Here is a 13299-nt window from a genome sequence, read left to right as displayed (position 1 = left end):
CCCGAAGAGTTAGAGTCCCAAGTAACTCACTGTTCTACGCAGAGTTAGGTGCAGGTTTCATAACACTACCTGCGGCTACCACAAAATGTTTGACTTCGTGCACTTGTTTCGCATAATGTTTAAAGAAAACTCGCGAGGACTTCCAGCCCGTAAAGTTTTTAAGGCTTTCAAAGTCCATGCTCTGAAAGAAGTTCAGAGAAGATGCCACTTTTCTAGGATCATGACCAGCGGGTGTACTGTTCGGATCCGCTCTGCGAATGAAGTAGGTGATTTTCGCTCTTAATTGTTTCAGTGACAGGTCGCTGCCCGATGTTTCTCCTTTGAAGAGTTGGCCTCCACCAAAGTTCGAAGTTCTGCGAAGATAGACCTTGAGACTCTCTACTGGACATAGAGAGACATCCTCCTTCAGGGGGCATATTCTCCAAGGGCCCCATCTTTTGGTGGGTAATTCGTTTTTAGCGAGAAACGTCGGATCAGGGGAGAGGGTCACTTCTCCTGAATCGGTAAACAGGATGTGTCCTTCTTCTCTTGATAATGCCACTATTTCGCTGACTCGAGCTCCCGAAGCGAGAGCAAATAAAAATATAACTTTCTGAGTCAGATCCTTGAGGGGGCATGAATCATTGTCCAAGTTGGAGGCGAAATGGAGTACCTTGTCTAGTGACCAGGAGATCGGTTTCGGAGGGGGTGCTGGACGTAGACGAGCACATGCTTTTGGTAATTTGTTAAAGATGTCGTTGGACAGATCAATTTGGAAAGCATATAGAATTGGTCTAGCCAAGGCCGATTTGCAGGTTGAAATCGTATTGGCTGCTAATCCTTGTCCATGAAGGTGAATGAAGAAGGACATACAGAAATCAATGGTGATTTCTTTAGGATTTTTTGCCTTGACAAAGGAGACCCATTTCCTCCAGGATGATTCATATTGCCGTCTCGTGGATTCGGTCTTGTATTCCTCTAGGAAGTCTAGACTTTTCTTCGAGATCCCAAACCTCTTCTTTGCGGCAAGGGAGAGAAAATCATGAGATGAAGGTCCTTGATTTTCGATGATGAAGCGAAGACAGTCGACTTCTGTACTTGTTGAGAGAGAACTGGGCCCGGGAGAGGGATCAGCTTGGGCTGCAGCTCCAGGACCAGGGGGTACCAATTGCTCCGGGGCCACTTGGGAGCCACTAGGGCCGCTGTCCCTTTGAAGGTTCTCAGTTTGGAGAGGACTTTCAACAGAAGGTTGGTGGGAGGGAACAGGTATATCTTGGACCACCTGTTCCAGTCCAGTGACATGGCGTCCACCGCTTCTGCTTTGGGGTCCTCGTACGGGGCTACGTACAGAGGAAGTTGATTGTTGTCGCTCGTTGCAAAGAGATCTATCTGAAGTTCTGGGACTTGGTGAGAGATGAAGGAGAACGATCTTGCGTCTAGAGACCATTCCGACTCTATCGGGTTTGTCCGAGATAGAGCATCCGCTGTCACATTGCGGAATCCTTGTAGGTGAACTGCAGACAGGTGCCACTTCTTCTTCTCCGCCAGACGGAAGATTGGGAGAAGCACCTGATTTATCTTGGGCGATCTTGAGCCTTGGCGATTGAGACAACGAACTACCACCGAGTTGTCTAGGGTTAGACGGATGTGGATCGAGGGCGGCGGGGATAACTTCTTCAGAGTTAGAAGGACCGCCATGGCCTCCAAGATGTTTATGTGGAACGTCTTGAATAGTGGAGACCAGGTACCTTGAGCCTGTTTCAGGTGGGAGTGACCTCCCCAACCTTCCAGTGAGGCATCCGTGTGGATGTTGAGTGATGGAGGAGGGTGTTGGAGAGGAATGGACCTTTTCAGGGCCTTTGCTTCCGACCACGGCTTTAGGAGGCGTCGTAGTCTGTTTGGAAGCCGTCTCTTGAGGTCTCTTCGAGCGATGGATGCCGAGCGTCTCCAGACTCCCGCGGCATCCTTTAGCTGTGCACGAAGCACTGGGTTTGTCACTGAGGCGAATTGTAGAGAGCCTAGAACTCGTTCCTGCTGTCGTCTTGAAATGCGTTTGGATTTCAGTAGTCGCTTGACAGACCCTGCTATTTCCTTCCTTTTCTTCTGGGGGATGGAAAGGCGGTGTGACTGAAGATTCCAGTGGATTCCCAACCTCTGAAACTTCTGAGCTGGAGAGAGGCGAGATTTCTTCTCGTTGATCTTGAATCCCAGGTGTTCTAAGTACTGGGCAACTTCGTTGCAAGACTTTGCACACTCTTCGGGCGATGGAGCCCAGACTAGCCAATCGTCGAGGTAGGCCATCACCTGGACGTTTCTTAGGCGGAGCTGTTGTACTATGGCATCCGCCAGTTTTGTGAAGATCCGAGGGGCCACATTGAGGCCGAATGGCATGGCCCGGAAGGCGTAGCTTTTCCTTTGGAGTCGAAATCCTAGGTAGGAGGAAGCGTGATGGTTCATTGGAATGTGCCAATAGGCATCCGCCAGGTCTATAGAGACCGTGTAGGAACCTTGAGGCAGAAGGGTCCTTATTTGTTGAAGCGTCAGCATCTTGAATTTGTTGTTCTCTATGAACTTGTTGAGGGGGGATAAGTCCAGAATGACTCTGAGTTTGTCTGAGTCCTTCTTGGGAACACAAAACAGTCTCCCTTGGAACCTGGTGGACTTTACCTTCCTTATCACCTTCTTGTTCAAGAGGTCTAGAACATATTCTTCCAGAAGGGGGGTCGATTGCTGGAAGAACTGCTGGAAGATTGGGGGTGGTTGCGTCCAACTCCAGCCTAGACCGTTCTTGATGATGCTGTGTGCCCAGGGATCGAAGGTCCAACGATCCTGGAATTGGCGGAGTCTTCCTCCCACCGGAAGCACTTCATTGCTTCTGGTGTCCCGAGGACTTGTTGCCTCGGCCGCTAGCTCCCTTTCCTCCTCTACCTCTGGAGGGACGGCGAGATGCGTCTCTGCTTGCACCCCTGAACGAGCCTCTACCTTTGGCATGAAAGGTAGTGGATGGTTGCTCAAAGGCAGGGGTGAAGACCGGTGACTGTGACAACACCGGTTGGGGGACCAATTGAAAGGTCTGTTGTGGTTGGGCAACCACTTGGGAGGTAGCGGGTCCCGGAAACTGACGTCGTTGCTGACGTTGCTGGGGTTTTGGCTTCTGAGGTTTCCTCTTAGGCTGAGGTCCATCGTCCTGAGAGGGATTCCTTTTCCTGGACATGCCCCACTTGTGGAGAAGGTTCCTATTCTCCGTGGCAGCTCTGTCAGTTATTTCCTTGACAAGGTCAGAAGGAAACAGGTGCTTTCCCCAGATGTTGGAGGAAATCAGCCTCCGGGGTTCGTGTTTCACGGTGGCACAGGCAAACACGAATTCACGACAGGCTCTTCGAGCCTTTATGAAGTGGTACAAGTCCTTCATTACTGTCAGTAAGTGGGATTTGGAGAGTACCATGTAGTGATCTGGTACTCTAGTGTCACAGGCCATCACTTCCAGTTGGACTTGATGAGAAAGAGATGCCGCCAGCCTCTCCTTCGTGTCTTGTTCCCGGCGAAGGAGGTGATCGTTGAGCTTAGGGAGGTCTTCATTAAACTGACGTCCGGCGACGTCAGGATCGAGCCTTCCCACGACGAAAGTATGCTGAACATCTTTCCAGTGTCGAGCGTCAGGGGGGGTCACGATGGAGAAGGGTCTGCACTCCTCCAGTGCAGGGCAGGGTTTCCCTTCTTCCGCCGCTTTAAGGCATGCAGCTAAGGCCTTTTCCAAGAAAGGAAGAACCGCAGTGTCAGGTGCAACGTACGTAGGATGCTTCTTGCTCAAAGCCGGAAGCTTAGAGCAGGTAAAGCCTCTACTCTTAAATGCGGAGGCTAGCATAGCCTGGGCCTTTGTGAGATCGAACACTATCTCTTCTTTAGGTTCGGTCTCTTCCTTCGAGGCAGGTTCGGAACGAAGCCGGACGTAACAGTCCGGGTAGGCCTCAAAGCTTGGGAAGAACTCCACATCTTCCAAAGGGACCGTGCCGATCTTATCACTAACAAAGATCCTGCCGGTCGCAATAACCATATGCTCTGCATACCTCCACGGGTTGGCATGAGAGCAAGCGGGGAGATCCTTGACCGAAATCTTCTTCGGTTTTCTGGATCCAATCATCGACCTGATGGACTCCTGGTTCTCCTTCAGCCTGTCGTCCATGACGGCTCTAATCAGCCGGATCAGTTCTTGGGTAGAAGAAGAAGGATCCGGAGTCGAGGAGGTAGACGGAATGGACATTTCCGCCGGTGTAGGAGTAGGAGGAGGGATGGACGAGGGAGCAGCTCCTAGCTCCGACTCGGTGTACTCCACCTTGTCTTCGTCCTCTTCGGCTCCTTGAGCCATAAGCGTCTTCTCCGTGTCTTCCGAGACGTCTGAGATCTGTTCATCATCCTCGGAATCTAAACGACACTCGTGCATGGACTGAGCCATGACCACATCAGGTTCCACCGTAATTTGGACAGTGGGGATCACATCTTTTGGTACCACTGAGTCAGGGGAGGCCTTAGGGAACAATAGGGACCTCAGTTCTTCGGTGGCCAGGTACGGTCCAGTAGCATTTTTCTGAAAGCCACGCACCCACTTGCGCAGCTTTTCACGAGAAATGTCTCTAACCTCCGCTGAAGGAGGGTTATGGAAGGCCTCAACTAGGTGGGCCTGGCAGACCGTACAATCCAGTGGATTCCAAAACTTCAAATCCCCTTTCTTGTCTGCACAAGGGGCGTGAGTCCTGCAAGCCGTATGCCCGTAAAACTGCGGGCGTTTCACAGCGCAGAAGGCGAAGTCACACTTCATCTGCTCCTCCTGTGGAAGAAAGAGAAAATGAGTATGGGGGAGTCATAAGAATGGCTCTTAAACTAAGTTAATATTAATCATTAATTTTAACTTAAAGAAGGTGTGATGCATAGAGAATGAAAACAGTAAAGGAGAACATGCTCCATGCATCCCGCCCGGCTGGTTACCATAAGCTTGGTCCCTGGATAATCCAAATGACCGAGATCATTGGATATAGTTTCCTAGAATTCCAAGTATTTTGGAATTCCATGGAAAACCAAGGACAAGATTGGGATCGAATTCATTCGGTTCCCAGTTAAGAGCCAGAAGGCCTCATTTAAAGGGTAACTGCTTCTGGCAACCAGCCGTGCTAAGATGCACATAGCATGCTGGAATTAGAAGAATGCAAAGAGACAGCATGATCACTAATAGAGCAGTACTAGGTACTGATCTTAATAGCAGAAGCAGCTTATCTGTTTGCGATATAGGGCTATCATAGTCTTATGATAGCTACAGTAAGGGGGTGCAAGTATTCTTGACGCCTCCGGGGCATCCGGCAAGCCGCCGGCATGCCGGAGCTCGCTCCAGCATAGATTCTGGCATTAGGACAGACAATTTTCAAAAGTCAGTTAAATACCAGGATGGCGGCCGCCGGCACAACGGCGGCACGCCAGCAGGGAGCGGCGGCTCCGGCAGTCGGAGGATGCCAGGTTGGTGACTGGGATAAGGATGGTAAAGGCAGTATCGGGTTGCCGGCAGTATATGCCGGCACTCCGGTGATCGACCGGCAAGCGGACGACTAGATAGGAGTAGGAGAGCCGCCGGTAGTAGCCGGCGGCAGCCGGCAGTCCCTCGGTACACGGGGGGCTGGCGGCAAGGGTAGGGAAGTCACCAAGTAGGAGGCAGGTATTGCCGACAGTAGAGGCGGCAAGAGACCGGCACCCGGATAGATAGAGAGACAGGGGGGAGGGGGGAAGGGATGCAGGAAGTACCATCAGGGTTCCAGACATCCCTCCCCCTCCCTGAGGGGGTGTACCCATGATAGAGGCAGGCTCTAACATCCATGAGCAGGGGTCACTAGGGACCGGGAGCAAGGTAGCCCAAGGGAGGGCTAGGGAACACCCAAGAGGGGGGGGGGGGAGACTCCCATATGCAGAACTATACTAGTAACTAACCTTATAGGACACTATGAAGGTATATGTACCAGAGTGGACTGCACAAGGAAGCTCGGGTAGCCCTACTCTTCCACCCTAAGGAGGAGTTGTAGGACAGGGGACAGATGAGTATAAACTAACCTAAGCATAGGCTAGGCTATACAAGAGATAGGTGGGGAGGGAGAAGAGAGAAGTCTTCCCAGGAAGGGTTTCTGTACCAGAGCGGCCGCTAAGGAAAGGGAGGACACTCCCTAACCTAAGATCAGGCTGATCGGCTAAAACGGTGCAAGAGTACAGTTTCAGCATGGAACAGAGAAACCTTCCTAACCCAACCTAGAACAGGGCTAAAAGTCCTGAACTAGGCAAGGAAGAAGACATATCGCTATCGCAGGAAAGTCATAGACTATCCTAGCCATAGAGGTAGGCTAGCCTAACCTCACTCTCGGACGCAGCCCTAAAGGGGGTTCATTCCTTTAGGGAGGACAGAGAGGCGATATATACTCTATTAGACAATTAATCCCTTTACTCAGAAAAGGGATCAAGGCTAAATAGAGGGAATGCCAAGGCAGGGGATGAAGGAAGCATATAGGGCTCCTAATATTAGGTTAGGCTAGAAAGAGTCACTGACTAGCCTATCCCCTATATGGTCCCTGAAGGCGAAAACATTTGCATCACTGTCAAAAGTATTGTAAAATAATAATGCCACTATCTTCATAACTTAGTCTAGGATCACTAATAAATCATGCATGAACACTTGTATGTAGGCTCCTGGCCTGGGGGCTATAGTAGCCGACTGGTATGAGGTCAATCGATGACCGATAAAAAGCGTCTAAACACGATATAAAAGTTCCTAGCTATGAAGACTAAATAAACTAATGTATTCGATTAGTATATAATGCCGGAAACGTTGTTGTGGCTAACTAAATAAGACATGCATAACAACAACGACGCCATAAAATGGCGGGTCCGGTGGAGGCACAGCTTTGCCACAAAACATCAAATATTTCGAAAAGTAATATTTACTTTACGGCCAGAGCTTAATTAAACAATACTGGAACCTTGTACTCAACTTTCCAGAAGAAGGCGAGGCTGAAGGTAACGACATAGCGAAGATGCAAAGCGATAAAGATAACACAGGGAAAATCCGTCTAAGTAGGGCAGCTACTAAACAAAGGATGAAGACGGGCGTGACGTCATCAGAGCAATGGCGTCCGTTTGTTTACGTCTCGAGTATCAGTAGTAGCCACGAGTGAGATTAGCTGTGGAACGGCTCCCAGCTATTCTCAATCCTTACACACCGAAGCATTAACTCTGTTCGGGGTGAAGATAGCTATGTGGCGCGTTCAGACATGCGCGTCCCCTGTTGTATTACGATGTCTTAAAGGGAAACCTTTGAGATACTCGCTCCAGAAGTTAGAATTCTGTGATAACCTGTGGTTAAATTCTCTGGGAATATCTTAGTAGTCTTATACCCAAGGAAGCTACCAAAAGGAACCTTCCATCAGGACGCCATGGCTTGAGCCCAAAAAACACGATATAAGGTTCCTAGCTATGAAGACTAAATAACTAATAGCGCTGATTATTAATTTATATACCGGTAAGGCTGTTGCGGCTAACTAAATAAGGCATGCAAGCAACAGCAGCGTCATAAAATGGCGCTGACCGGTCTGGCAAAGCTCTGCCACAATTATGCAAATATCTCGAAAAGTAAGATTTACTTTAAGGCCAGAGCTTATTTAAACAATACTTTAACCTTTGTACTCAACTTTCCAGAAGAAGGTGAAGCTGACGGTTGAGACATAGCGAGGATGCAAGAAGATAAAGTCGCACAAAAGGAAAAATACGTCCAAGCAAGCGAGCTACTAGCAAAGGAATGAGGATGGACGTGACGTCATCAAAAGCAATGGCGTCCGTCTGTTTACATCGCGAGTACCGATATCGCCACATCTAGATCGGCTGCGGCTCAGCTCCCAGCCACTCCCTGTCCGCCATATTGAAGCGTTAACTCTATATGGGGTGTAGATAGCTATGTGGCACGTCTATACATGCGTGTCCCCTGTTGTTACACGATGTCTTAAGGGGAAACCTTTAGGATACTCGCTCCAGAAGTTAGAATTCTGTGATAACCTGTGGTTTAATTCTCTGGGAAAATCCTAGTAGTGATTACCCAAGGAAGCTACCAAAAAGGAACCTTCCATCAGGACGCCATGGCTTGAGCCCAAAAATGCCACTATCTTCATAAATAAACCTAGGATCACTGATAAATATCATGCATGAACACTGATATAGGCGCTCTGGCCTGGGGGCTAGACTAGCCAACTGGTATGGGGTCAGTTGATGACCAATAAACGGATTTTGAGCGAAGCGAAAAATCTATTTTTGGGTGAGATAGCCATGGCGTCCTGATGGAAGGTTCCTTTTTGGTAGCTTCCTTGGGTATAAGACTACTAAGATATTCCCAGAGAATTTAACCACAGGTTATCACAGAATTCTAACTTCTGGAGCGAGTATCTCAAAGGTTTCCCCTTAAGACATCGTAATACAACAGGGGACGCGCATCGCATGTCTGAACGCGCCACATAGCTATCTTCACCCCGAACAGAGTTAATGCTTCGGTGTGTAAGGATTGAGAATAGCTGGGAGCCGTTCCACAGCTAATCTCACTCGTGGCTACTACTGATACTCGAGACGTAAACAAACGGACGCCATTGCTCTAATGACGTCACGCCCGTCTTCATCCTTTGTTTAGTAGCAGCCCTACTTAGACGGATTTTCCCTGTGTTAACTTTATCGTTTTGCATCTTCGCTATGTCGTTACCTTCAGCCTCGCCTTCTTCTGGAAAGTTGAGTACAAGGTTCCAGTATTGTTTAATTAAGCTCTGGCCGTAAAGTAAATATTACTTTTCGAGATAATTGCTGTTTTGTGGCAGAGCTGTGCCTCTACCGGACCCGCCATTTTATGGCGTCGTTGTTGTTATGCATGTCTTATTTAGTTAGCCACAACAACGTTTCCGGCCTTATATACTAATCGAATACATTAGTTTATTTAGTCTTCATAGCTAGGAACTTTTATATCGTGTTTAGACGCTTTTTATCGGTCATCGATTGACCTCATACCAGTCGGCTACTATAGCCCCCAGGCCAGGAGCCTACATACAAGTGTTCATGCATGATTTATTAGTGATCCTAGACTAAGTTATGAAGATAGTGGCATTATTTTACAATACTTTTGACAGTGATGCAAATGTTTTCGCCTTCAGGGACCATATAGGGGATAGGCTAGTCAGTGACTCTTTCTAGCCTTGTGGCGGGATGTCAACAAAAACAAACCCCCACACCTTTGATCACTCTTCTTTCAAAATATCCCACAACACAAACTTTCCCCTGACTCTACTTCAAACTGGACTCTTGGACAGAAGGAAAATGAAAACAAAACATAACCTTAACACTATATTCTTAAAAGTAAACGCAATCATAAACCAAAAAAAACACTTATCACGAATCATAAACAATATTAAATATAAACCGTAACACCATTCAAATAAAAAAACCCTAACAACTTAAAATTAACACACCCAAAACCAATATTTGTTTATGTGTGGACCACTTTGTCCACACAAGGGCCAACAGTCGTTAAAAGCCCAAAACCACAACTCTGCAGCAACGCCACAATATGGCAACACTTGACACTCAGTCAATACAAAAATGCTTTCATTGATTTAGTCCGTAAGCGTAATCATCATCATCATCATCCTCATCGGTATCATCATCATCAACAGCAATCAGAAGTAAATTCGGTCCGGGTCGTCAACAAATAAATCAATCTGAGCAGTCTTAAAACAATCTAATGCAGGCCAGGTCGTCAACTAAAGATCGGCATTCAAAAATAACTCTCCAAAGGAGGAATCGCGGCCTGCCAAAAAAAAGAAAAAAACGCTTACGAAAACTCCTAACTAAACTAAACTATCGCACTATAATCAAAGATAAACAATAAACTTTCTATCACTCATGAACGCGCCTAACAAAATAAATAAAAACAGTACTTACTCAGAATATAAAAAAAAGCTTCACAGCCGGCTTTCGAAGAGCAAAAAAATACACAGCCGACTTCTTCTATCGTTCGATATCCAATGCTTTCGCCCAAGACATTCATCATCACCCTATCCTAGCTAAAAAGTAAACAAACAACCTCAATTATACCAACAATCTTTCCAACTTCAAACAATCATTCGCTAATTACCCTTTCCTCAGCGCGCACCGCGGACACACAAAACACGCACACACAAACGCACATACACACATACTCTCTTGCGCACGCGCGATCTAACAAAACGAAGCAAATGAAATTCTCTCTCTCTCTCTGACGAAACTAAAGCAAATAAACACGCTTTCTTTCTTTCTTGCGGTTTGACAAACTTAAGTAAATAAACACTCGCTCACACACACACACACACTCTCTCTCTCTCTCTCTCTCTCTCTAATGACAAAGCTAAAGCAAATAAAATGTCTCTATTTAACAATACTAAAACAACTCTCTCTCTCTCCCTCTCTCTCTCTCTCTCTCTCTCTCTCTCTGTGTGACAAAACTAAAGCCAATACTGTAAACACTCTCTCTCTCTCTCTCTCTCTCTCTCTCTCTCTCTCTCTCTCTCTCTCTCTCTCTCTCTCTGACAAAACTTAAATAAACACACTCACACACTCTCTCTCTCTCTCTCTCTCTCTCTCTCTCTCTCTCTCTCTCTCTCTCTCTCTCTCTCTCTCGATTTGGCAAACAAAAATAAATTAAAATAAAATTAATCCTCCACATTCCTCCCCCCTTACTTTGCCAAATCCTCACACAACACTTACCTATTTTCTCATTACCCAGTCGCAATCAGGAACAGGGCCTCGGCTTCGGGTAACTGGGCCTTCATATACCTGCACTCTCTCATTCACTTCTTCCATGTCGTTTTCATTCAACGTACTATTACTATTCCCGTCTATGCTCTGCTCGTCTAAGATATCATTCACTATTTCATCTACCTCAGTTCCATCTGGCCCGAAAATCCCACTAATTTCTGTCAACAATTCATCCATTACATCCAAACCATTTTCTACTTTAACAAAAGAATCATTCATACTGCTTATCATTCTCCTATCTTTCATTCTCGTGTCCGTCATACGTTCTCTTGCCTCATCTAACGAAAAACCACACACACTATAAGTATCATTCATACTCATCCAAGTTTCATCTGTATTAATACATTTATCTTCCATACTCACCTGTACATTTACACCCTTGTCCTGCTTATTCTGATTCCCGCCTACAACTACAAAATTTTCCCGCCTTTTATCCCCAGTAAAATTCTCAGACTTCTTTTTCCGTCCATACTCTACTAACACCAATTGCTTATCTTCTAAACCTAATGCCTCACACATACTCGGTTCATACTTGTTCGTTTTAAGCCATTTAGTCATACCATTCTCCTGAATATATCTTGGTACCTCCTTCCATTTCCGCAACTGATTGTGGTGTGCCCTAACCTTTTCCACACTACCATCCACACTTACTTTACCTAAAACATAACTCAACCCACTAGAACCAACATCTAACACCTCATATGGACCTTCAAACTTATCACGTACCTTATTGACATTCATTCTTCCCTTTTCAATTACTTCTTTTAACACTTTCTCTCCCACTTTGTAGCTTCCAAATCTCTCATTTGCTTTCTTCCAAACATCTCTATCATTCTCGGACACACTCAATCTCGGTCTTACTATCTTTTCAAAATTCAACACAAACTTACACGGAGACATACCAGTACTCTTGTGCACAGTCGCATTATACGCCCACAACGCACGCCCAACATATAAATCCCAATCATTATCACATGTACTCATCATCCGCAAAATTTCTGTCAAAGTTCTTACAGTCCTTTCAGCCAAACCATTCGCACTTGGCATATACGGAGTCGAATACACATGTTCAATGCCCCATTCTCTCAACATCTGCTCAAACTCCCATCCCAACAAACTCCGGACCATTGTCACTTAACATTTTTGCAGGCTTACACACACTCATCGGCAACATCACTTGACTTACCATTCTCGCTACAGTCTCACTTCTTTTATTCTTGATGGGTACGGCATACGCAAACTTGCTCATATGATCGACCATGACAATCATTCCCACATGTCTTCTCGCAGTCACAGGCAACGAAACACAATCAATCACAAACATCTCAAATGGCTCTTTCATACGTAACCTCAAAATAGGCGGACTTGCATGCATGCTCTGATACTTTCCCTTCTGACAATCCTCACAAGTAGTCGCTACATCCCTACAAATTTGGCTCAACCCAGGCGTAAACAACCTCTCTCGCATGCATTCCCACAATTTATTCTTCCCCATATGCCCATACCTGTCATGCACTACCATACACATACTTACAGCTGCATGCATTGGAAATACAGGAACATATATATCTTCATCCATTCCCCTATGCAAAAAATACACAATATTCTTACAAACAATAAATCTTTTAACAACTTTCTTATACGCTTCCAAATCACACGGCCATTCTTCCACCCTAATACCATTTAAAATACATTCACGTAACCTATTTATTTCGAAACATTCACCTTGCATTTCTTCCACCTCTTCTTTGCTCAACAAATCATCTTCACTCTTTGCAATATCAATCATGCCAACAAAATTCGCCATGAATACACTATTATCCTCGATTACTATTACCTTACAGCCATTCTTTGAAAGCAAACCCTTACCAACATCAACTGACACATGGTGCAACCTCAAAAAATCTATTCCCATCAAAAAAACAACTAGGCATTTCATTCTCTCCCATTACAATAAAATTATGTTCAACTTCCATACTCCCTAGTTTCACTTTCAACCTCACTTCTTCCCAAACTCTCATCTAACTTAATTCTTCCTTTCAACGTATCGTAATCCCAATCGTCATCGTTCTTTACCTTACCAGACATTACCTGTCTCGCCTTAACATATCTTCCATCCTCTACATTAATCAGTGTATACATACATCCCATGCAATCGCCCTCACGTATTCCACGTACTCTCTTCCTCCTAACACACGGCAATAACCTTACATACACCTTGGGTTCCTGCATATTCATAACACCATCATATATATACGCACTCGTTTTCACCAAATTACCTGCTTCCATACCTTCCACTACATATTCATCCTTGTCACTATTTGAAATTCCCAGACTGCTCGGCCATGCAACTTTTACACTAATAACCTCACCTTTCTTACCCCGATAACTCTTTACACTTTCCTTTGCTACCAACGGCACTCCCTTCCACACCTTCGTACTCACTCTGCCGTCCCCATTATCACTTACCCT

This window comes from Palaemon carinicauda, chromosome 4 (genome assembly GCF_036898095.1).
Source record: "Palaemon carinicauda isolate YSFRI2023 chromosome 4, ASM3689809v2, whole genome shotgun sequence".
Lineage (NCBI taxonomy): Eukaryota > Metazoa > Arthropoda > Malacostraca > Decapoda > Palaemonidae > Palaemon > Palaemon carinicauda.
This window is presented reverse-complemented; position numbering follows the sequence as displayed.